At 40.5% G+C, this 24,048-nt stretch overlaps 1 long non-coding RNA gene across 3 annotated transcripts in view; it reads right to left on the bottom strand.

Moving 5' to 3' along the window:
- LOC133388878 (uncharacterized) overlaps window positions 1-24,048 on the bottom strand; it is a 316,785-nt gene that overhangs the window by 182,755 nt on the left and 109,982 nt on the right. For 2 of the 3 annotated variants that reach the window (XR_009763964.1, XR_009763965.1), the window contains exons 1-2: window positions 23,084-23,151; window positions 8,658-8,882 (exon numbers count right to left, since the gene is read on the bottom strand). This is a non-coding gene — a long non-coding RNA (uncharacterized LOC133388878). Of the gene's footprint in view, window positions 1-8,657; window positions 8,883-23,083; window positions 23,152-24,048 lie in introns of those variants that run through there. The other variant, XR_009763966.1, reaches the window with a different exon arrangement.

Below are 24,048 nucleotides of genomic sequence, written 5' to 3'. Positions count from 1 at the left end.
CAAGTTTACTATAGATCTCATAGTTGTGTAAGATTACTCAACCCTGCTTTCTGGTGTTCCTGGCGGGACATAAATGTCTAAATAAAAATAACTATTTTGACTTCATAATCACTAGTTTGTCCATGTTTATATGCTCATAGCAAATATCATGTATATTCACTAATAAGCAAAAAACCTTGCGGTTTAAGAATGTACCTATAGCCCACAGATATTTCTATCAAACTTTAAAAAGCAGGGAAATTGGGCAGCTATAGTGAATGCACCAGAGGAGCAGGAGACCTCTGAGATATTGCCCTACAAATTGGTCAAAATGCAAACACAATTTGGGTTGGTCTTTCACAGTCCAATCCACTTCCTGTGTAGCTTGGAAGAATTTGGTAACACGTACCTCTGAGCATATGGTGAATTAGTGAATTTCCCTGCTTTTTAATCCAGGAGGTAAGAAATGGGATCCTGTGCAAGTTTGCTGAGAATGGAGTGATCATTTGCATGCTTATTGAGTTACTCCCCTGCAGTCATGCTTAGGATAGATGGAACTGACCACAGGGGATGGGGAGGAGGAGGGAGGGGAGGAAAGGGATGGGAGCAGGCAGGACAGGGAGGGGAGGGGAGGAGAACGACAGGTTTGATCATTTGCATGTTTATTGAATTCAATGTGATTTACTCCCGTGCAATCATGCTTAGGATAGGTAAAACTGACTGGGGGGAGGGAGGGCTGCAGTGGGCAGGGGAAGAGGAAGAAGAAAGAGGGGAGCGGAGGAGGGAGAGGAGAGGGGAAGGAGGGGGAAAGCAGGTCTGATCATTTACATGCTTATTTAGTTCAATGGGATTTACTCCTATGCAATCATGGTTAGGATAGGAAAAACTGACCATGGGGGAGAAGGAGGGGGAGGGGTAAGGGGAAAGAGCATGTTGGGGGGCAAAGAAAGGGGGAGGGGGCAGGTTTTATCATTTGCATGCTTATAGAGTTCAGTGGTATTTACTTCCGTGCAATCATGCTTAAGATAGGTAAAACTGATCATGGGGAGGAGGAAGGGGAGGGGGAGGAAGAAGGGGAAGGAGGGGATTGGAAGGGGATGGGAAGGTGCAAGAGAGAGGGGATAGGAGGGAGAAGAAGGGAGGGTGGGTTTGATCATTTGCATACTTTTTGAGTTCAATGGGATTTATTTCTGTGCAATCAAGTTAGAATATGGAAATGGACTGCCTTCAAGTCAATCTGGACTTATGTTGACCCTATGAATAGGGTTTTCATGGTAAACGGTATTCAGAGGTGGTTCACCATTGCCTTCCTCTGAGGCTGAGAGGCAGTGACTGGCCCAAGGCCACCCAGTCACCTTCATGGCTGTGTGGGGAGTCAAACCCTGGTCTCCCAGATTATAGTCCAACACTGACCTGGGGGAGGGACAGGGAGGGGAGGGGGAGGAGATTGGGTGGGTGGGCACTGGGCAGAAGGGAAGCCCTTTTCCTTTCCCAAAGGAAAACATTGTGAACAGGATGATTGATTTTCAGCGTTTTCCCCACCTTTTTATTCTACAGCAGGCACATGTAGCCTCCCACCCAAATTTAAACCAAAGCTGTCCCTGGCCACATCCACACCAGGCCTTTATTTCAGTTTGGACAGTCATGGCTTCTCTCAAAGGATCCTGGGAAGTGTAGTTAGTGAAGGCTGCTGAGAGTTGCTAGAAGACGCTCTGTTCACCTCACAGACCTTCTATCAGAGTGGCTGACTGTTAACCCAGTCTCACCACTGGAGTCTCCTCTCAGCATCCTTCACAAATTACACTTCCCAGGATTCTATGATTGAACCCATGACTGTCTCAAGTGAAATCAAAGTCTAGTGTGGGTGTGGCCCCCTGATTAGCCAAGCCCAGCAGCTGTGAGTCTGGCTTTTAGAACTCTGATAGTTGGTTCTTACTCACAAACAGTAGTATAGTTGTCTAGGGTCTCAGGGGGTCTTAGACCCCTTACTTTTTTGGGAGCAGAGTCCCTATGTGTCCAGCATCTTATGAACCAATCAGCATGAAAGGGGAGTGTGTTAGCTACTGAGAAGAGTCTTCTAACATGCTTTATTGTCCTTTTCTGCTGGTTAGAGCCAATCAGAGTGAAAGGAGGTGAGTCAGTCACTGAGAAGACTCTTTTCAGTAGCTAATACTCTCCTCTTTTGTGCTTATCCTAGGGATGTCTATTGTTATGGGAGAAGGCATTAAAAAGGAACTTATTCTCAACCCAGGGGCATAGCTGTGACTATCATGAAGAGACCCTGCACTTTTTAATTTGCTACTGCACTACTGGTCACAAACAGAAAAACCACTTGGCCACCTAATTAGTGTAATATGGTTCTCTGCATAAGCTGAAGAGGAACATGAAAATGATCCCTCCACCCATTGCCACCCTGGGCTCCTTCTGGGAGGAATGGTGGGATATACATTTAATAAATTAAAGAAATGAATGCTGCTGCTACAGTCAATTTAAAAGTTCTTTTCAAAATATAAAGAGAAAAAACACAAAACCAAAAGACTGAACAACACTGGACTACACTTCAGGGTTGTCATACACAACTCCCTCTCAGCCCGCCCCCAATATCTGTACAGACACACTAGGCTACTTTGCAGGGCTGATGTAACTTATGCATTCTGAAGCACTATATCCACCCCTCCCCACTACTGCACTATGAATATACTAATGATGAATTTATTTCCATTTGCTTAAGCAGGGTAATTTAGTAGTCTATGTAATTTTACATACATGGGGTGGGTGGGAAACATTTAAAAAATGAAATTAAACCTGAGTTAGACACAGCATGAGATTATCTTTGCTGCTACCTTTTGCTTTTGGGTGGATATGTTATTGTCCTGTTAAAGCTATGCCAATATCCTATATTTTTCTGTTATCTAGACAACAATCACTTCTGTACTAGGTGACTGAAAATGACTGAAGTGACTGAAAATGAGCCAGACTTCTCCACTGCTTGAATCTAGAGAGAAAAATGTCTCTCTCACACACACGCATGAACACTCTCCCTCCCCCCCCCCCCCCCCCACACACACACACACACACACACACACACACACACACACACACACACACACACACACACACACACACACACACACACACACACACACACACACACACACACACACACACACACACACACACACACACACACACACACACACACACACACACACACACACACACACACACACACACACACACACACACACACACACACACACACACACACACACACACACACACACACACACACACACACACACACACACACACACACACACACACACACACACACACACACACACACACACACACACACACACACACACACACACACACACACACACACACACACACACACACACACACACACACACACACACACACACACACACACACACACACACACACACACACACACACACACACACACACACACACACACACACACACACACACACACACACACACACACACACACACACACACACACACACACACACACACACACACACACACACACACACACACACACACACACACACACACACACACACACACACACACACACACACACACACACACACACACACACACACACACACACACACACACACACACACACACACACACACACACACACACACACACACACACACACACACACACACACACACACACACACACACACACACACACACACACACACACACACACACACACACACACACACACACACACACACACACACACACACACACACACACACACACACACACACACACACACACACACACACACACACACACACACACACACACACACACACACACACACACACACACACACACACACACACACACACACACACACACACACACACACACACACACACACACACACACACACACACACACACACACACACACACACACACACACACACACACACACACACACACACACACACACACACACACACACACACACACACACACACCTCCATAGCTCTTCACCTCCATTCTGCTGCTGCCTTCTTCTCCATCATCCTTTTCCTCCGACTTTCTCCCTCCACCTCCATTTTTTTCTCTCTCTCTCCTGGCTGTCTGGCTCTCCACTTCCTCCCTAGTGCCTCCTCAAACAGAGCACAAGGGAAGACCGACGCTGAGCAGAAGGCCAGTGTGAGGCACATCTCTGTTGCCCACCAATCACAGGAGCAGAAGACTTCCCCAACTTTCCCCAAGTAATGGGAAGGGGAGGGGGCAGGGGGAGGGAAAGAAAACAACTCCTGGTTTCTACTGCGCTTGCGTGATGTTATCATCCATGGTAATGCATTTTTATCTATTAATTAAAAACAAACCATACTGTTGTTTTTTTTACTTTAAACCTACTGAAGATTAAGCTCTGTGTTTGGGGAAAGCTCAGGGATTTGATTAGAGATACTTTACAGTCATCTCTGATTTTTAATGAACGTTAAGAGATTCTAAAGAAAAAAGTCCAAATGGCTTCTTGTTTTTCTCTCTCCCATTTTTCACTTTAACTTGTGAATTCTCCGTGGGGGGTTGTGTATCACCAAGAAAACTTTCAGAGTTGTAAAGCAAGCGATTCTGAATCCAACAATATAAGACTTGTAAGTTTTTGTTTTGAATTGGGATTATACAAGGCACCAGAAGGGTGTGTGTGGGGGTATTTTCATTTAACATGGTACAGCGTGAAAAATCCCTACTGGCTATAGCATACAGCCACTCTTGTGGCTGTATAATATTCTCATCCAAAGAAGCATCAACTTAATTGATTGCATGACCTACAAGTATTCAGATAATCAAGGCAGTTTAAAAATGGAAATCTGTAGGATTTTACTTTATTACATTTGTTCTGGTTACATATACCACTGAAATAACTTCATATCTTCATCATCAGTAAGTAAGCACATCCTTTCAACTCCACTTGCAACATAAAAATAAGATTTGTTCACCAAGCAATCTGCCAAGAAAGTTGTACATAATATTGAATGGTCAACCAAGATAGTTCTGCTACCCACTTCAATGATATGAACTTCAAGTAGCTCATTTTAGTCAGGTATCAAACGAATTCTACCCAAAGAGCACTAAAAATAAATGGAATGTTTTAACTGATTGACTGCAAAAACATTCTAACAAATGTTTAAAGGAACCTAGCAGAATTGCCATTTAAGCATGCTTGTTTTGTAATTAATTACTCATGTTCATCTGCTTGAACATGTGAGGTCATAAATGTAGTTGCCTACCTAGACTCCAAATGGAACCAACACCCATTTGAAAACACTTAATTAGAAGCAATGTCTAGAAATGAACAGCTCCCTCTGGGCTCACTTCAGAGAAGCAGAGAAAATAAACTAAGCTACTTCAAAAAAAAAAAGTCAGAAATAGTTTGGCTAATTTTCCTTACTGATCTAACTTTTGAAAATGCCCACACCTTTCCCACCTAGCAATTTGGGTTCAAATGAAACGGGAATCACATTGGGAGGGGTTGTAAATCCTGAATTCTTCTCCGTTTCAGATTCTAATTCAAGTTGGAGAAGTATTTGGAAGTTCTTAATGCTTCAAGGTGAACATTATGAACCCAAGAAGCTCATATCCATGCCCAAGTTCAGTGAGTTTCACTGGCATCTCTACTTGAAATTACTATTCTTCAGTTTGTTCTTAATTTGAAAACATGCCATAGATTCATCCACTCACGATACCAAGTGCAGCGACAAGCTTCTTGTCAATATACTATTGAATAAAACTCAATGAAATTCATAGTTCCCAGGCTATGGTCTGAAGGCACATGAGGCCACCACCTTGCTGAAGCTAAGCAGGTCTGGGTCTGGTCAGTGCCTGGATGGGAGATCGCCTGGGAACCATATGTGTGCTACCTTGGGTTCCATGGTGAAAAAAAGGTGGGGTATAAATGTAACAAATTAATAAATAATAATTTCAATTCCATTGTTGATAGGGCTGATATGGTATGGACACCTCTCTGTGTTACATAGTATCATAAAAGAACTTAAGCTTTCTAAATAGTCTGTCTTACAGATAAGTATACCAATTTAGTAACTGAACAATACTAATCAAATTTATGATCAAGCTACTCATCATAAGCAACAACATACATTTATACCTAAATCCGAGGGGTGGAGGGGGGTTAAAGGACACTACTATTCCATTGCCATTAAAGTCAACATTAAGTATGGCAATAAAGCATATACCAGAAAACAATGGGCTTGTTTTAATAAAGGATATACCAGAAAACAATGGGGCAACCATTAAAAAATGCAAAATACACTTTGTGTCCATTCTCTAATCTCCTCATGGTCATTTATATGAAAGAAAAGGTATATCTGCAAAGACTACATAGAATAAGAAATATATTTTAAAAATGGTTTTCTTAAAATTACTTTTATTAGCAGTCTGCAACAAAAAATTGTCAATTTGAATTCTATTGATGATCTCCATTACATATCAGCTCTTGCCAAGAAGATGAAAAAGCAGACAGGTCAGGACGTATATGAGGTCAGAATGAGAAGGAGACTTCATGTCAATATGGCAATTTGTTGTGTTAAAAATAATTATACTAAGTATTACAGTAACATTAAAAGTTCATTACATACTACCGAGACAACCAAGGGATAATTACTGGTTTTAATTCTTTTATAAACTTAAAATTCATATAACTACATAAAACTGACCCAGATTTTTGAAAGCTTTTATAAATTCTATAGTTCTTATTTAATCCTCAGAACACTAGGTCACTCTCTGCAGTTAAACACCTTAATATACACATGTGTGTGTGCATGCACGCTTGTGCGTGTTTGTGGATATTATTATCAAAGAAAGGTTGTGCAGATGAGATGTGAGGAAGAAAGTTCATTAAGAATTCCTTTGGGCAAAGTTCCTGTGCTGACCCTCTCATTTCTCCCCATTCTGTGCTTTTGATATGCTGTGCTCTTTTTCCTTTAATTATTTTATCATCTTACACACATACTAATTTCAAACTAAAAGCTAGTGAGAGATGTTCTTACCTCAATTATCTATTTTCAGATTCTGCAAACTTCCTGATATCTTGGAAATATTTCACATGCCCATTTCACTTAAGCACCTTTACTGGATTGCTGAGGAACAAATTTCCAGTTCATGAAGAATCGTGTTGTTTCCAGCTGAATGGAGCCAGAAACAAAACTCATCTCATCAGCCTCCATCGGGATTACTGTACTTTCCACAAGGGCACATATTACTACAGTAGTGTACCTCCAAGTCCATTCTACCATGCTATCATGCAACAGACACTGGAAACATTTTTGACATGGGTGTACCTCATCATCAGGTAGTTCATTTTGGTCAGGAATGGGGAACCTTAGGCCTCTGTACCCAGCCCTTGTGACTGTCTCCAAGCCAGACTTCCTCTCTCCAGGCCAAATTTCTAGAAAGCTTTTGAATTTTGCCTGGCTCAAATGCATCCTTGAGCTGTGAAAATGCCTCTTGCACATCAAAATGGAGATGTGGGTGTAAAAACCTTTGACATTTGCATGCCTCAAATGTAGCCTACTGTACAGTGTAAGTATCACATTAATTTCCCACCTACTTTTGCATCTGGCCACACCCATCACCATGGCCATATAGCCTCTGGAACATTACTTATGAAGGAATGCTGCCCTTAGGCTAAAAAAGGTTCCTCACCCCTGATTTAACCATTGTCTCAAAATTTGAACACCCAGTGGCTGGAAATTTGCAGCTGAACTCATTAAACAGTTCAACAAAGTAGCACTGATAATATATCAGATGAAATTAATTTTCTGTTAGTAGGGTTGATGTACAATATTTTATACATGCCATTGATTTCTTATAGCTGTAGCCCCACATGCAAAATATACACCTGTTTTAAAACAGGTGCCCACATTTTCTCTTTTGCTCTTCGGCAAAAATGGAAAGTAATAAGCCTTCCTCCTGAGCACTGAGCTTGGAGTTGCAGAACTGGGTGGGGATTGTTCCCCCTGTTGCACAGTGATCCCTGTCCCCTACAGAGGTCCAAGGCTGGGAGGTAGGCTGGTAGTTATTTTGTCACAGCACTGCCAAAGTACCCAGAGCACCTTGACTATTGAGTAGCCAAATCAGCCAGTTGCCTAACACCCATTCCCAGTGGAGGCTGATCCATATGGGCAAATATTAACCTGCCCTCAGACAACCCTCCCCCCCCCACAACTTGCCTGCCTTCTTACTTACAACCAGTCCAAGGGGGTGACACTGCCTGTCAGCTCTTTCTCTTTGTAGAACTCGGCAGGGAAGACAGGAACGAAACTAGAATTAGTTGCCTCTGCCTGCTGATGCCTGTAGCTCAACCTACTGTTGGGCTTGCTGCCTGCCTTCCACCCTACCAGTCCCAATGGGCACCAGCCACTACTGCTCATTCTTACTGCCAGGCCAGCCAATATTGTGGGCCCCTGATTTAAAAACATTAAGAATAATCTTAAAATATTGTACAAAAAAGAGGCTTGGCAAATGTAGGAAAGTAGAAAACATTATACTTTCATGTAATTTCAAGAGAAAAATCCAGAAAAAATCCATATGTATAAAACTGCAAGGAATCAGTGGTTAAAAGGCAACTAGAAAACAGAAAACTCACTTTTTCCTCTCAGGTGGGGACCGCTATATTTCCTTCTTTGTACAAGAGTTTCCAATGGAGAAAAGACGTTGTATCCTGGGGTTGCTAGTTCTTTGTTTTATCACCTTCGCATATGTGAACTATTAAAAGACTTCCATTCACTTCCTAGAGCCCCATCTTCATAGTATCCCTCCTATCACTTGGTAGCAGCAAACACAGTTAGAGGAAACCAACAAAGAGTAGTGCCTGTGAAAAGAAAAAAATCAGAATAAAGCATAAAGCAGCAACAGGAGAAGGCAACCTCAATGCATAACTGAAAAATGAGATTGCTCTACCAATGCAAAATTTTAAACAGTGTATCAGCTGGTACATGCTTCAAGCCAGGAAGACACTTAATTTGTGCCAATACTATAACTGTGGGCATTCTCAGGAATTTTGGGGGGCTGGTGAGGGCAAATTAAAACACTGAAAGGTGGGAGCATGCTACTTTCTCACACACAAAAAGTGAGAATAGTATCTGCACATTTTGCCTCATATTTCAGTTTCCACAAATGCTAGAAACTCACTCTTTTTAAAAAAAATGGAAGCTGGAGATTATGGTTATTTGGGGGAATGCAACTGCCCCTCCCCAAGGAACTCATGTTCCAGGAGGGAGGAAAACTTTCTAGACCAGGTACAGGAAGCCTGTGGCCTTCCAAAGGTAGTTGGAACTCCCACCAGCCTCACCCAGCATGGATGATGGGAGCTTGTGTTCAACATCATTTGCAAGGCCACAAGTCCCCTACCTTCCTCTAAAATAACTCTGAAATAATGCAACACTAACTATGTAACATTCTAGACTAAGTACAGGACATCTTTTTCATGCTCAGGTTGTTAGAAAAACTTTTACGCCAGATTCCTTTTTTCTCTAAGAATTTAAAAAGTATTGTTTTCCTTTGTAAATCTCACATCCTTGTTTTATCCATCACTCAGATGTGGTAAATACAGCAGACAATTAATTAAATATTGGACAGTATTCCTTCTCTCTGCCCATAACCTGGAGCATGAACTGGGGTAATACTGATGGACAAATTGTATATTTACACTTATAACTTTTTAGGTTCAGAAAGAAAGAGAGACTATGTTTTTAATACCAAGCTTCAATGTAGGATTTCTGTAGTTGTGCATGGTTGTCAGACTGGACTTCAAACCAAGGCCAAGAGAATCTTGTCAGGAGTGATATTGCCAAAATTCATAGTGACCTGGTTCAGAATATGAACTTGCCTTGTCATCAATGCTTGAGCAGTACAAATCAAACATCATTCCCCTTTAAAGCTCAGAATGGGGAGGGATCAAAATTCTACACTAGTGCAAAGCTGTTTTAAAATTAGATCTATTTTTTCTCAAGTCCTGGACACTAATTGCTGCTCACATAAAGCTAAGCAAATGAGCTAAAAAGATTTTGTTTGCTTGCTTGCTTAAAAAAGGCTCCAGGAATCACTGGACAAATGAACTGATGGTCCATCTTGGAGAAAGAAGCATCCCACCACTGTCAATAGCATGTTCATTCATTCCATTTATATCCCACTTTTCCTCCAAGGAGCTCAAAATGGCATACATGTTTCTCCCCCTCCCCATTTTGTCCTCACAAGCAAGCCTGTGTGATAGGTTAGGTTGAGAGACAGTGAGTGGCCAAAGTGAGCTTTATGTTGAGTGGGATTTCAACCCTTATCTCCCAGATCCTAGTCCAAACTTTAACCACTCTGCTAACTATCCCCCAATCTACTGGCTTCACCCCACATTTGATATGTTTTGCAAACTGCTTAGACGTCTTCATTCAAGTAGTATATAAATTTTATTAAATAAATAAATAAATGGTCAAAGCAAATTACAACACTAATTGTCACAGTTCATACAGAGTTATAAGAAAAAACATCCTTTCCCCCTTTCCTCAATATAGTTTGCTTCTTAGTCAAGTGAAATTTTAAACAAAACCAATAGAAAGTACATTAATGATATAACTGATAACAGCCAGCACCTAGAAGCAACTGAGCAGGACTTGAATTCTAGAGTAATCCAGTTCATGAAAAGCTTAGAAGACTCACCAGTCAAGAAACTAGACAAGAACCTCCTTGTCTGTCTCAAGACAGCAACAAGAAACTCCAGACTCCACCTAGGGATGTGCTAGAATTCTGCCCAATTCAGATTTGGTACCAAATTTTCTGTTAATTCTCTTATTCTCAGTTGCTGAGGATCAGATTTTAGTGTAGTGAATTTCTAAAGCTATTTTTGAAAACAGACTTTTCTTTAAAAAAAAATCCACCTCTAAAACATTGATGTAAGAATGATAATTTATCAATATTTCCTTTTAAAATATTGCATTCCTTCAAAATATTGACATTTTAAAGGAAATATTGATATTTGGTGGTTCATTCAAAATATTGATATTTCCTTTAAGAATATTGATATTAATATCAATATTTTTTTCTAAGTAAAAAAAAAACATAGATCAGTAAAACAGTGGTTAGCAGATACAGAATGAACTCGAATTGATGCCAGCCTGTTAGGTCAATGGAATGCTTTCTAACTGGCACCGGCCAAAGGATCCCATCCTTACCAGTGGCTATGTTTATTTTTTTTATGTTGTATTTGCCTTTCCAAAAAGAAGCAAAACAAAATAAAAGTTTTTAAAATAGCTAGCCAAACTAAACTATATAATGTGTACTATCTACACACTAGCACCCAGTTTTGGTACTAGTACTAGTGTTCTCGAGTTCTTATAACATCCCTAATTACATACATCTCATCATTTTATTAACCTGTCATTCTTGTGATGTACCTTTGCAGGCTTCCTGCTAACAAGTAAGTAAGTAAGTAAAGTAAGTAAAATTTAATTTTTGTGTCGCCTATCTGGCCGAAGCCACTCTAGGCGACGTACACATTAAAATTCAATAAAATACAATACAATACAAAATAAGATACAATGCAGTCAAGAATGATCATTTTAAAATAGCGGCAGTATAAGACAATGTAGGGCAATCAATAAACAATTAACACTCATAAAAAGTTAGCCCACCCCGGAGGTCCCGAAGGCCTGTCCAAAGAGCCAAGTTTTTAAGGCTCGGCGAAATGTATCTAGGGAAGGGGCATGGCGGAGATCGAACAGGAGGGAGTTCCAGAGAGTGGGGGCCGCCACTGAAAAAGCCCTCTCTCTAGTCCCCATCAACCTAGCTGTTTTTGTTGGTGGGACTGAGAGAAGGCCCTGCGTGGCTGATCTAGTCGGGCGGCTTAATTGGTGGTGCTGGAGGTGCTCCTTCAGGTAAACTGGGCCAAGACCGTATAGGGCTTTAAAGGTTAATACCAACACCTTGAATTGGGCCCGGAAAACAACTGGAAGCCAATGTAGATGAAATAGCACTGGCGTGATGTGATCACGGCGGCGGCTGTTTGTAAGTAAACGAGCCGCCGCATTCTGCACCAGTTGTAGTTTCCGGACCGTTTTCAACGACATGATGATAAATATTTCAAACAAACTGTGTATAAAACAGAGAATGTAGAACATTCACATTACCTTGGATGGTCAATACAGTGAAGAAAAAGCTAAATGTGAGCTAAAAGAAGACAAAACCGACTGTGTGTGAAAAAGTTCCAACAGAGGGTGCTTTTTTGTGATGGAACTCACTAATACAGAGTACTGGCACCTCTTTTTTGCTGCTCATGACAACCACTGACACTCACTTCACTTTTATCAAGGTATGACTAACCAAAAAAGCATTGCTTACAGATATAGCAATGATAAAAATGTAAGTCAGTGTAAAGCCATAATTTTTTTAAAAAAAATAACTCCTATCTACATCAAACTTCTCTACACATTGCCATCAGGATAACATCCCTCTAAGAACTATGGCACCATTCCAAAAATATGACCAAGAAAGGCTAAGGTGAACAAGAATAACTTTTACAGTTACATCACAGAATATACAAGGAAGAAACTAATATACTGACAGAACTAAACCTGCTATGTATGGATGTGAAAGTTGGACAGTGAAAAAAGTGGATAAGAGAAAAATAAACTAATTTGAAATGTGGTGTTGGAGGAGAGCTTTGCGCATACCATGGACTGCGAAAGAGACAAATAATTGGGTGTTAGAACAAATTAAACCAGAACTGTCACTAGAAGCCAAAATGATGCAACTCAGGTTATCATACTTTGGACACATCATGAGAAGACATGATTCACTAGAAAAGACCATAATGCTGGGAAAAACAGAAGGGAGTAGAAAAAGAGGAAGACCAAACAAGAGATGGATTGATTCCACAAAGGAAGCCACAGACCTGAACTTACAAGATCTGAACAGGGTGCTTTATAACAGATGCTATTGGAGATCACTGATTCATAGGGTTGCCGTAAGTCGTAGTTGACTTGGAGGCACATAACAACAACAACCCTAAACATGTTGACTTGGAAATAAGTAGGATTCACTTCCACTGGCCTTGGGTGGGATCCGGCTGTAGAAGATTTTTTGCTTTTGCAAGGAGTTGCAATTCTAAAAGAGTCATTTCAGGAACATTCAGAAACACATTCCCTGTTCTGGCAGTTCCAGTGTGTCTCCACCTCTCTTTTCTGAAAATGGGAGCACACAATGAGTCAAACCGTTAAACCTCCTGGGAGCAGCTTGGGGTGTGTGTTTTTTAATTAGCTTCAAAGAGATTTTGCAGCGGATCGGCAGATCCATCTGTTCCCTTCAGGTGTGGTGAATGGAAACATTTTGATCTGGCAACTAGTGTGTTTAACAGGTAGGCTAAAATGCTACTTTGAATTCCGTAGAAAAAGGATGGCATTAAAAGGTGATGAATAAATTTAAAACTCTGTGGTTAGCAGGTTACACTTAGCAGATTGCCAGAAGAGGGGTAAATCACTCTGCCAGAGGTCTGAACATTTGCATACCGCCTTTCCCCTCCCTCCTCCTTCCATCACTCCATCCACTGAGCTTTACCCCCTCCAGCCATTACTCTCTCTCCCTCTCCAAGTTTTCCCCACCTGCAATAAATAACAAGTCCCACATGCTGCCCAACCCTGCTCTAAAACCTCTACAGCAGGCAAGAATGAAGCTCTTTTTCCAACATCAGTGATGGGGAAAGCATCGCCTGTATTTAAAAAGAAGGCAGCAGCACTATAAAGTAGGAATGGCTAACCTGTGGACCTCCAGGTGCTGCCGGACTACAGCTCCCATCATTCCTGACCGTTGGCTATGTTGACTGGGAATAATGGGAGTTAGCATCCAACAGCGTCTAGAGGATGACATGGCCCCTATCCCTGCTATAGATAATTCTTCGTTGCAGAGTCCACTGCTGGAGGTTCTCTTCCCTTTCTCTAAGGCAGGAGTGGGGAATCTTTTTCAGCCCAAGGGACTCATTCTCCCTGGGGACCACTTTATTGATTATATTCTACCCCTTTTCTCCAACAAGCTCAAGGAGGCATACAAACATGCCCCCCCCATTTTATCCTTGCAACACCCCTGTGAGGTAGGTTAGGATGAGAAACAGCGGATGGTCCAAGATCAAGTGAGCTTTATGGCCAAGTGGGGATTTAATCCTGGTCTCCTAGGTCCAAGTCCAACACTCTAATCACTACATTGTTAATAATAATAATTAATATTATTATTCAAACAGTAGTGTAGTGGCAAATTTAGAAGTGCAGGGTCCCTTCATGAGTCATGTTATGCCCCCTTACAACTTTTCTCTCTCTCTGTCTCTCTCACACACACTACTTGAGCAACCCTCCCTTCAGTAAGTAAGCACACCTGCAGTCATACCTCTCCCCCCCTCTACTTGAACACACATACCCTTCAGCAAAGATCCTCCCTGGGGCAAGGAAGCACCTGCCACCAGCTCCACCTTGCTAGCAACCAACAGCATTCGGAGCATGCAGGGACCCATCCATTGCTCCATCCTTCCCTCAATAAGTTATTTTAAAAGCAAGCCCCCATCTCACCAAACGTTTGCTGCTGGCTGATAGCCTGAGCTTGCAGTGATATCCCTTCCCACCCTCCCAGCTAGCCCTAGCCCCCAGCACATTTTTTTAAAGTAATTTCAAGCCACAGGGCAAATGAGGCGAAGACCACAGTTTGAGAACCTCTGCCTAAAGAATTAAATACATGGGATTGACTGTCCACCCTCCTTGCCTCTTTAAACCTCTTACTCTCAACTGCTCATGACTCTCTCCTTCCTGACTCTCTCCTTCCCACAACAGATGGTGGGAGCAATCAGCATGCAAGGGAATTGTAGGGATGAGATCAGCAGCCGCTATGGATTTGTTGCCAATCGGCCACCGCCACCACAGAGAAGAAGGAGGCAGGAGAGAAGCCCCCCCCCAACCAAACAATAGAGCGGAAGCCTCGGCAATAACTTCCCCAACAGGGCCATACTGTGAAGGAGAAAGAGAAACAGGAAGAGGAGGCACCACACAGTGGGGCAAGACACAGACTACCTGCTTGGGTGGGCAAATACCCACTTAATTCTCCCCTCTTCAGTTTTTCACACATCCCAGCTGGCAGCCTGTCTCTTTCCCAGCAGTATGGCCCTCCTCTTCCTCTTCCATGATCTGAGCCTGCTTGGGGAGGCTGTTGCAGAGGCCTCCGCTCCAGTCGTTCAGCCCAAGGGACCCTCCTCTCCTACATTTTGGCGGCTACCACAGGCAGGGAGCAGCAACATGGTAGAGTGAGCAGCTATAGTAGCACCCCCTTATTGTCTGCACCCCAGGCGGCTCGCTCCGCCTTTGGTCCGCCACTGGGCTGATGCACACAGATGCAAAAGAAGAGTCCAAAGTTGTATGACGTACACAGTAGGAACATGGAATGTGAGAAGCATGAACCAGGGAAAGTCAGAAATTGTCAAGCAAGAAATGGAACGCATTAGCATTACAATACTTGGTGTGAGCGACTTAAAATGGACAGGAATGGGACACTTTCAATCAAGCAACTACAAAATATTTTATGCAGGAAATGAGAAATAAAGAAGAAACAGGGTTGCTTTAATAGTGAGAAGTGATGTAGCAAAAGCAATTAGGAGCTATAACGCAAGTTCTGAGCGAGTGGCATCAATGAGATTAAACGAGAAACCGATTAACACAATGTATTTTAATGTCCGTTTTTATGATGTTTTGAAGTGTTTTTAGTGGTTTTGTTTGCCACCCTTGGCTCCTGCTGGGAGGAAGGGTGGGATATAAATAAAATAATAAACAAACAAACATAATAATCATCCATGTCTACACTCCAACGGCAAACACAGAAAAAGAAGAACTGGAGAGATTTTATGCAGATGTTCAGGAAGAAATTGATCACACACCAAAATAAGATGTTGTGATAATTATGGGGGACTGGAATGCAAAAACAGAGAACAGAGAAGAACTAGAAATTGTGGGAAAATGGGGCTTAGGAGATAGAAATGAAGCAGGAGAAAAACTTATTGAATTCTGTAAAGCCATCAATTCGTTTCTCACAAACACATTTCTTGAGCCACCAAAAAGACAACTGAACACATGGACACCATGTCAATATAGGAACCAAATTGATTATATAATTGGTAGCAAAAGCAGGAGAAGTTCCATACTTTTTGCAAAAACAGGAGCAGGAACAGCTTGCAGTACAGATCATGAACTGGTAATATTGAAAATCAGAGTAAAGCTAAAGAAAAAGAACAAAGCAATCATAATACCAAAATACAACTTAAATAACATCCCAGAAGAATATAAAGATCAAATAAGGAACAGAGTTGAGGCTTTAAACCTAGTTGATAGAGAACAAGAAGAACTATGGGTTGAAGTCAGAGATATTATCAGGGAAGAATGCAAAAAGACAATACCTCTACTTAAAAAGAGAGAAAGACCTCAATGGATGACTGACGAAACTCTTAAAATGGTTAAAGACAGAAGGAAAGCAAAAACAAAAGGAGATAGAAACACAGTCAGACCCTTAAATGCAATAATACAGTGACTAGTACATAGGGACAAAGAGAACTATTACAATAGTTATTATATAGTATATATACAATATATATAATAGTTATTATATAGTATATATCTACACTATTGCATTAATATCCCCTGCAAGTAAAGTAATGCTCAAGATTCTACAACAAAGGCTCTTACCATATATGGAGCTAGAAATGCCAGACATCCAAGCTGGATTTGGAAAAGGAAGAGGCACCAGAGATCATATTGCAATCAAACATTTGATAGTGGAACAGACCAAGGCATTTCAGAAGAAAATCACCCTGTGCTTTATAGATTACAGCAAAACCTTTGCCTGTGTAGATCATGAAAAACTGTGGAATGCTTTAAAAGAAATGGGGGTGCCACAGCATCTGATTGTCATGATGGGCAACCTATACTCTGGACAAGAGGCTACTGTAAGGACAGAATATGGAGAAACCAATTGGAAAGGGTGTGAGACAGGGGTGTATTTTATCACTCTATTTGTTTAATCTATACACAGAATATATATATGGAAAGCGTGATTGGACCAAGATGAAGGAGGTGTGAAAATTGGAGGGAGAAATATCAATAATTTAAGATATGCAGACGATACCATACTACTAGCAGAAACCAGCAATGATTTGAAATGAATGCTGATGAAAGTTAAAAAGGAAAGCACAAAAGCAGGACTACAGCTGAACGTCAAAAGGTCTAAAGTAATGACAACAGAAGATTTATGTAACTTTAAAGTCGACAATGAGGATATTGAACTTGTCAAAGATATCAATACCTCAGCACAGTCATTAACCAAAATGGAGACAATAGTCAAGAAATCAGAAGGGTATGACTGGGGAGGGCAGCTATGAAAGATGTATCACTGAACACTAAAGTCAGGATCATTCAGACCATGGTATTCCCCATCTCTATGTATGTAAAAGTTGGACAGTGAAAAAACTGGATAAGAGAAAATCAACTCATTTGAAATGTGGTGTTAGAGGAGAGCTTTGCAGTTACCATGGACAGCAAAAAAGACAAATAATTGGATGTTAGAACAAATTAAACTAGAACTATCACTAGAAACTAAAATATGAAACTGAGGTTATCACACTGTGGACACATCATGAGAAGATATGATTCACTAGAAAAGACCATCATGCTGGGAAAAACAAGGGAGTAGAAAAAGAGGAAGACCAAACAAGAGATGGATTGATTCCATAAAGGAAGCCACAGACCTGAACTTACAAGATCTGAACAGGGTGCTTTATAACAGGTGGTATTGGAGGTCGCTTATTCATAGGGTAGTCATAAGTTGTAATCGACTTGAAGGCACATGACTGTGAAAATTGTATGAAAAAATCACAAAGATCCACAGATCCATGATCTGTGTTTTGGATCAATGTTTTTGTGGTGTTTACAAGTTTGTCCCTCACACATGATACCTCATTCACTTTTTTGGGATGGGAGTGTTTTAACCTCAGACAGGTTAAAGAAGTCAAAGTGAAATGTATTGGGGAGGGACATTAGAGAGGGGAGATTGAGAAGCACAGAACCTTCCCAGCTCTCAAGCTGCCCCCCAAACAAAATAAAATTCATTATGTTAAATTATGTTAAAATGTGTTTAGGAGCTCTGCCCTTGGGGCTCAGTCATACTTTACATAGCAGATGCATTACCACCACTTGCAATGCTCAGTATTTTGTTTTAGCATTGTGATTCTGGATTTTAATTGACAGTATGCATTTTAATTTTATTTGAATTTTGGCTTTCTGATTGTATGGTTTTTTACTTGTAAAGTACTTAGAGACCTTTTTATATTAATTGGTCAATAATAATAATAATAAAAATGCTTCCCATAGAGTACACTCAAAAGGGAATTGTGAAAAGACACACATTCTAAGTCAGTTGGATGTCATACTGGATAATACAGTGCTAAACATGATTATAGAAGTAAGTGCAGTGGGCATGTAAACATGTTTAATATTATGTTGCCCATTACAACACCCAACTGATTCAGTGTGTCAATGGGACTTATTTTCCACTATGTATCAGGTTCCAGCCCTAGAGTATAGAGCTAGTCAAATCTGGTTAAGGCTGCAGTTCTGTACCCACTTATCTGAAGTAATCTCCACTGAATTCATTGAGGCTTCCTTATGAATAGGAATGTATTGGAATGAACCGTAACTGAAACATGATTTTTTAGTTAAGGCATATCTGAGCTATTAAGAGAATCCACTAATAGGTGACATCCTTGAGTCTCAAGTGCATTTGAGATGCATTTGTACCTTAGAACTACACTCTAATAAATAACACTTAACAAGAGACACTCATCACCAGGAATTATTAGCACTGTCAAAAAAATCTGAGACTCCAAGAATGGTCTAAAATTGATCAGAAGAACGTATAAGCTGAACATCCAAATGTTTTAAGTGAATTCAATTACTTGAGAAGTGAAAAGGTCTTCCAAAGAAGGGGTAGGTTCATTGAACCATTTCCATTTAAAGAATGTACTACAGATAGCAGTACTATTCTGGTAGAATACAGACAAAGTGACAAACCTTTTGACAAAGGCATTGTTGTTAGGATGAGAAAAGAAGAAACTCTGACAGCTGCTTTATTCATTGTAACTGGTTTACCATAACAGCCTTCATCTGCAGAATACACTGAAACATGAAACATTTATAGTTTTGATATCTAGGAGTTGAATAATTCCAATATTAACGCCAACCTGGAATAGCAATAGCACAGAAGCTAACTGGGAATGGAATGTATAGAACTTCAACCTGAATTGAAAGGGGATAGTGCATATTTTAATCTATCAAAAATCAGCAAAAATAATTTTCATTACAACATATACAAACTGAAAACTCCAAGTAACTGAAGGGAAATTAATCAGCTTTAAACATTTGGATAACTTATCATTTTGCTGTTTTTGTTCAGATTCATGTGTGTAAATAAGAAGTGACATTTGTGTAATTTTATTTTAAGATTTTTTTTCAAAAAGCAGTGTTGTCAAGAAGTAAAAAAACATAAAATCTCTGTGTACAGAAGCCTTGCTGTTTTATTAACTGACAGTAGAATAGGTAACACAAACTGACTTAAAACAACTGCAATTTGGAATTATTTGCCTCTTAAAATGTCAATTTCTCAAACCCAGATAATCATCACAATACACAAACGAAAATGCCTTCCTCACATGCATACATTTGTGTATGCCTAACTAAATACACATCAACACCACAGCATTCAAATTGCATGTAATCATATCCACAGCAGTTTACAAAACAATTCAGAGCATTAAGCAAAGTGTGTCAAAGCCTAAGCTCTCACTGAAGGTATAGCTAAAGAAATAGGTGTGCTGGCAGACAGGAGCTGAAGTAAGCTTTATAACCTTGGAATAGATGTCTGACTTTTTACACAAGCCGAGCAAGTTTCGTAATTTTGCCACTTTTCTTGCTCAATTTCATATGATTGGGCAATGACAATTTTAGACAATGCTATAATTCAATCATTAAATTTAAACCAAGAAACAACTTGTACGGAACCTGATGAGTTGAAGGCTCAGTAAACAAAGTAAAAATAAACTCCTAACTTATTTAATCTTTTCTGTAACACACCAACTTACATTGAAAGGATTATAAGAATTTGACAAAAGGCCAGAATAGGTCTATAAACATGGAGATATATATCTCTCATTCTCACACACAAATATATGGGGAAAGAATTCAAATTGCAACTACAAGTCACCCTTCTGATTACCGTACCAACACCTGCAGTAATGGGGGAGAGAGGAGGTTTGCAGGACAGGAAATATCTGCTGGTCCTGGCAGTTCCTTCCATGGTCCTGCCCCTAGATGGCACACTCAAATGGACTCTCAAAATGGCAAGAGGGCTCTGCATCATTGTGAGAGCCCGCTGGGGCAAATTCTAGTCAGATCCAGCATTCCAGATCTCACAGGATTTGGTGGTGAGATTTTTGGAAACCTTTAGGCCTTGTGCACAAAGACTGACTTCAGTTCTGTTGGGACAGTTGGACAGTGCAAACCACCTATCCTTTCAATGTAAGGTTATCTGAGATTGCAACCAGCTGCTCTATTGAATGATTTTTTTTTCATGTCATCCAGATTGGCTGGAGAAGGGCCCATGTGTCACCTTTCCTTGGTATCAGCTTTAGTTCTATAAAGTGGTTGTTTTTGTTCTGCACAAATATCACAACTTATATGGCTGTTGGAACAGTGCAAGAGGGGTCAAGATACCACAGATCCTGGGTGAAGAGAGATGCCTATCCTAAGGTGCATGGCATTGGACAAGGGTCTACCCAGGATACAGGAAGGTACTTAGAAACAGAGTTACCTGAGCTGGCATCACCAAGCAGATTTGGGGCAACTGCAGGGTTTGATGAATCATGGGACCTTACACATAGCTTCCTCTTAGGCAGAGTGCTCACCACTCAAGACATGACCCTGCCAGCGTAATTCTGGCATGGAAAGCCAGAGTAGTACCTTGCATGGATTAGAGCTTAGAAGGCAAATGATCTGACACATATACGCACACCACACTTTACTCCATCTCAAATCTTATTCAAAAAGACATGTCTGTAGATTTAAAGAAAGTTGTGGCAATTATACTCCAAGAATGCTGTCTTTCTCCTTATTGTCAATCACAAATTATCTAAAGAAGGATAAAAATAGTGTTGGCAAAGCATCCTCACATCATAATTTCCTAATTTTTTACAGCATGAACCAGCTTGCAATCTCTCTTGCTTCCAGCTGTTCTGTGCAACAAACTGCACAGATCTGTTCTTAAGGGCATTAAGCCTTGCCCTTCTCAATTAGTCAACAATACTCGGCTTTGCACAAACAAAAAATTCAAGTCCAGGATTTAAAATATTTCTCCCAACTTTGTTCCCAATATTGTTTTCTCACTACGTTTGTAACACAAGCATTAGCAAAACAGAGTGAGACTGCAAAAAAGAGAAAATAAAAATAGAATAACAGAATAGTAGAGTAAGAATGGGCCTATAAGTCTGTCAAGTCCAACACCCTAGGACATGGTTGAGTAAACTTGACACAGCTGAGCTATCAAAATCAGCTAAGCCTTGGAAAAACATCCCATCCGACAACTAAGCTTGACTCAACAGCTTGAAACTAATGCCTACAACATCATTTATCCTTCTCTTTCTTGACATCAGATGTGGTCCCCACTTTCCAGCTATATGTGTGCATTGTGCTGATATCTCAAGGCCTGTTTTAAAAATGAGTTTTTTTTTTCATATATCCTCAAGGCTTCTACTGAACCAGCTTAATTCAAACAATTCAATATCTTTTAATGGTTTAAAGAAAAATCAGTATCTTTACATTTGACATTTCAGTTTGTATACTTACTGATATGAGAATGCCGAAAGCTTATACAGCAAGGCCACTATGGGCTTGGAATGAACTAACTATCACTAGGCTCCTCTCCTCCTGGGACTGTCTCCCTCTGTGTACATCCCACCTGTACATTATTTAAGAACTGGAACTTGGATTTTTGTTCTCCTCTTTCATCAATATTTCCTTTTCCTCCTGTATTGTGTCTTTTATTATTGTTATTAGATTGTATGCTTCTTTGACAGCATTGGCATTGAAAAGTATAAAAATATAAAGTTACCAGAAGACAATTGTTTCTACGTTCCTTTCAATTATAACATTGTGCATTTATATATAGGAGATGGATTTAGAATTACAGTTAATATTGGAAGCCCATTTATATGTATGATCTATATCAATTCTTTTATACACAAGGCATTACTTAGGGTTGATTCACAAGATTATGTAAAACTCAGGAACTGTAGGAGACAAAATGAAGATCATGACATCTTCTAGTTCATCAGCCCCATCACCATTAGGTGAGCTCATCTTTTAGCACTTGACCACAAAATATGTGTTATTTGTCACAGTACTCAAAAGCCTAAGCCAATATAGGCATCATAATTTTATAAAAAGTAACTTGTCATGAACCACTGTCAGTTCAGTCCCAGGACTCAATTCCCAAACCCAGTGCAATTGATCTTGGCCAGACACAACCCATGACTCCCTTACCAGGGCCGAATAAACCAACACCAGCCCTGCAAGGTAGGTAGACTGCCACCACACCTTAATCCTGGTCACCCACTCTGTGCCAAGGGGAAACCCAAAGTGCCAGAAATAGACCTGCCAAGGATTCCAAAGACAAGAGGCAAAGGTACACTCCTTGTCCTAGAGCCTTTAGGCAAAATACCCAAATATCCAGTAGCCTGTAGCTAAATGGCCAAGGTGCTGGACTCAGAGCCAAATCTCCCCTGCAATGAACACACACTGGTAAATAAGAAGTAGCTTTATTAGAATAAAAATATAAGTGCACAAAGATATGGCAATAAAATGATTCCTTAAAACCCACACCCCTGACGGCCAGGTAAAATACAGAGAGTTACAGTCACAGATAAAAATAACAAAACTGTCTAGCTTAATCTATACTCACATCTCCCCAAAGATACATAGCCTGGATAGCAGATAGACCATGGAACCTCAACATCAGATAACATCAAGAACATTGAGGAACAAAGGCTAAGGTCTGAATCCTATTCTTATGGGAAAATGCCCAGCAACAACCAGGAATTAATTAGCCAATCAGGGGGCTTTCTGATGATGAAACCTTCTGGAGCTTTTGTGCTTAATGGTCGCGCACTCACCAACCTTCCTGGGCCAACTGGCCTTGAAGTACCAGTTTTAACTGATAAGCAGGTGTTCTTGCTTATAGCTTAATTAACTAGCTTCAGCTGTGAGAACTGCAATCTCATGGCCTTCTCAGAGGCCCTATTTCAGGCAAGATGTTTTCCCCCCAAATCCCTTGCCTCAGAACCATTTTAGTTTTTAACCTTTCAAACCAGGCATTTTTGACAGAATTTGATTGGTACGGAGCAGCAGCAATGGTAATCCCAGTATACCTCCTAATGTCCTAAGAGAACATGCTAAGCACTGCCATCCCCAGCTCCCATCTTCATTAGTTACTTACCAGATGACATTTCAGTGTTTCTGTCTCTAGAGACCTCTTCAGAAAATACTGGGAACCCCAAATACTTATATCTGTGGCATGGCAGATAATTGGCATACAGACATTCTTTGAGAATATATATCCTGGTGCAGAGTATAATCAGAAAGATAGGTTTTAAAAAAAAATAAATTGTTTATTGTAAATGTTTTCAAATACATGAAATAAGGGGACATGATGATTCAAAAGGGACCATTTCAATACAATTAGAAAATAAATAAATATAACGACAATAATAAAGGGGGGTGGGGGTGAGGAGGGAAGAAGAGAGAGAGGAGTAGAAGAGGGGAAAGAGAGAGAAAGATGAGAGGGAGGAAGAGAAGTTGGAGAATGAAGAGAGAGATTAGAATAAGGCATTACTAAGGAGGAGGAGGGGTATATGAACAACATCAAAT

Source organism: Rhineura floridana, chromosome 7, assembly GCF_030035675.1.
Source record: "Rhineura floridana isolate rRhiFlo1 chromosome 7, rRhiFlo1.hap2, whole genome shotgun sequence".
Lineage (NCBI taxonomy): Eukaryota > Metazoa > Chordata > Lepidosauria > Squamata > Rhineuridae > Rhineura > Rhineura floridana.
The sequence above is the reverse complement of the archived record's forward strand: the minus strand, read 5'-3'. Positions and strand labels throughout refer to the sequence as shown.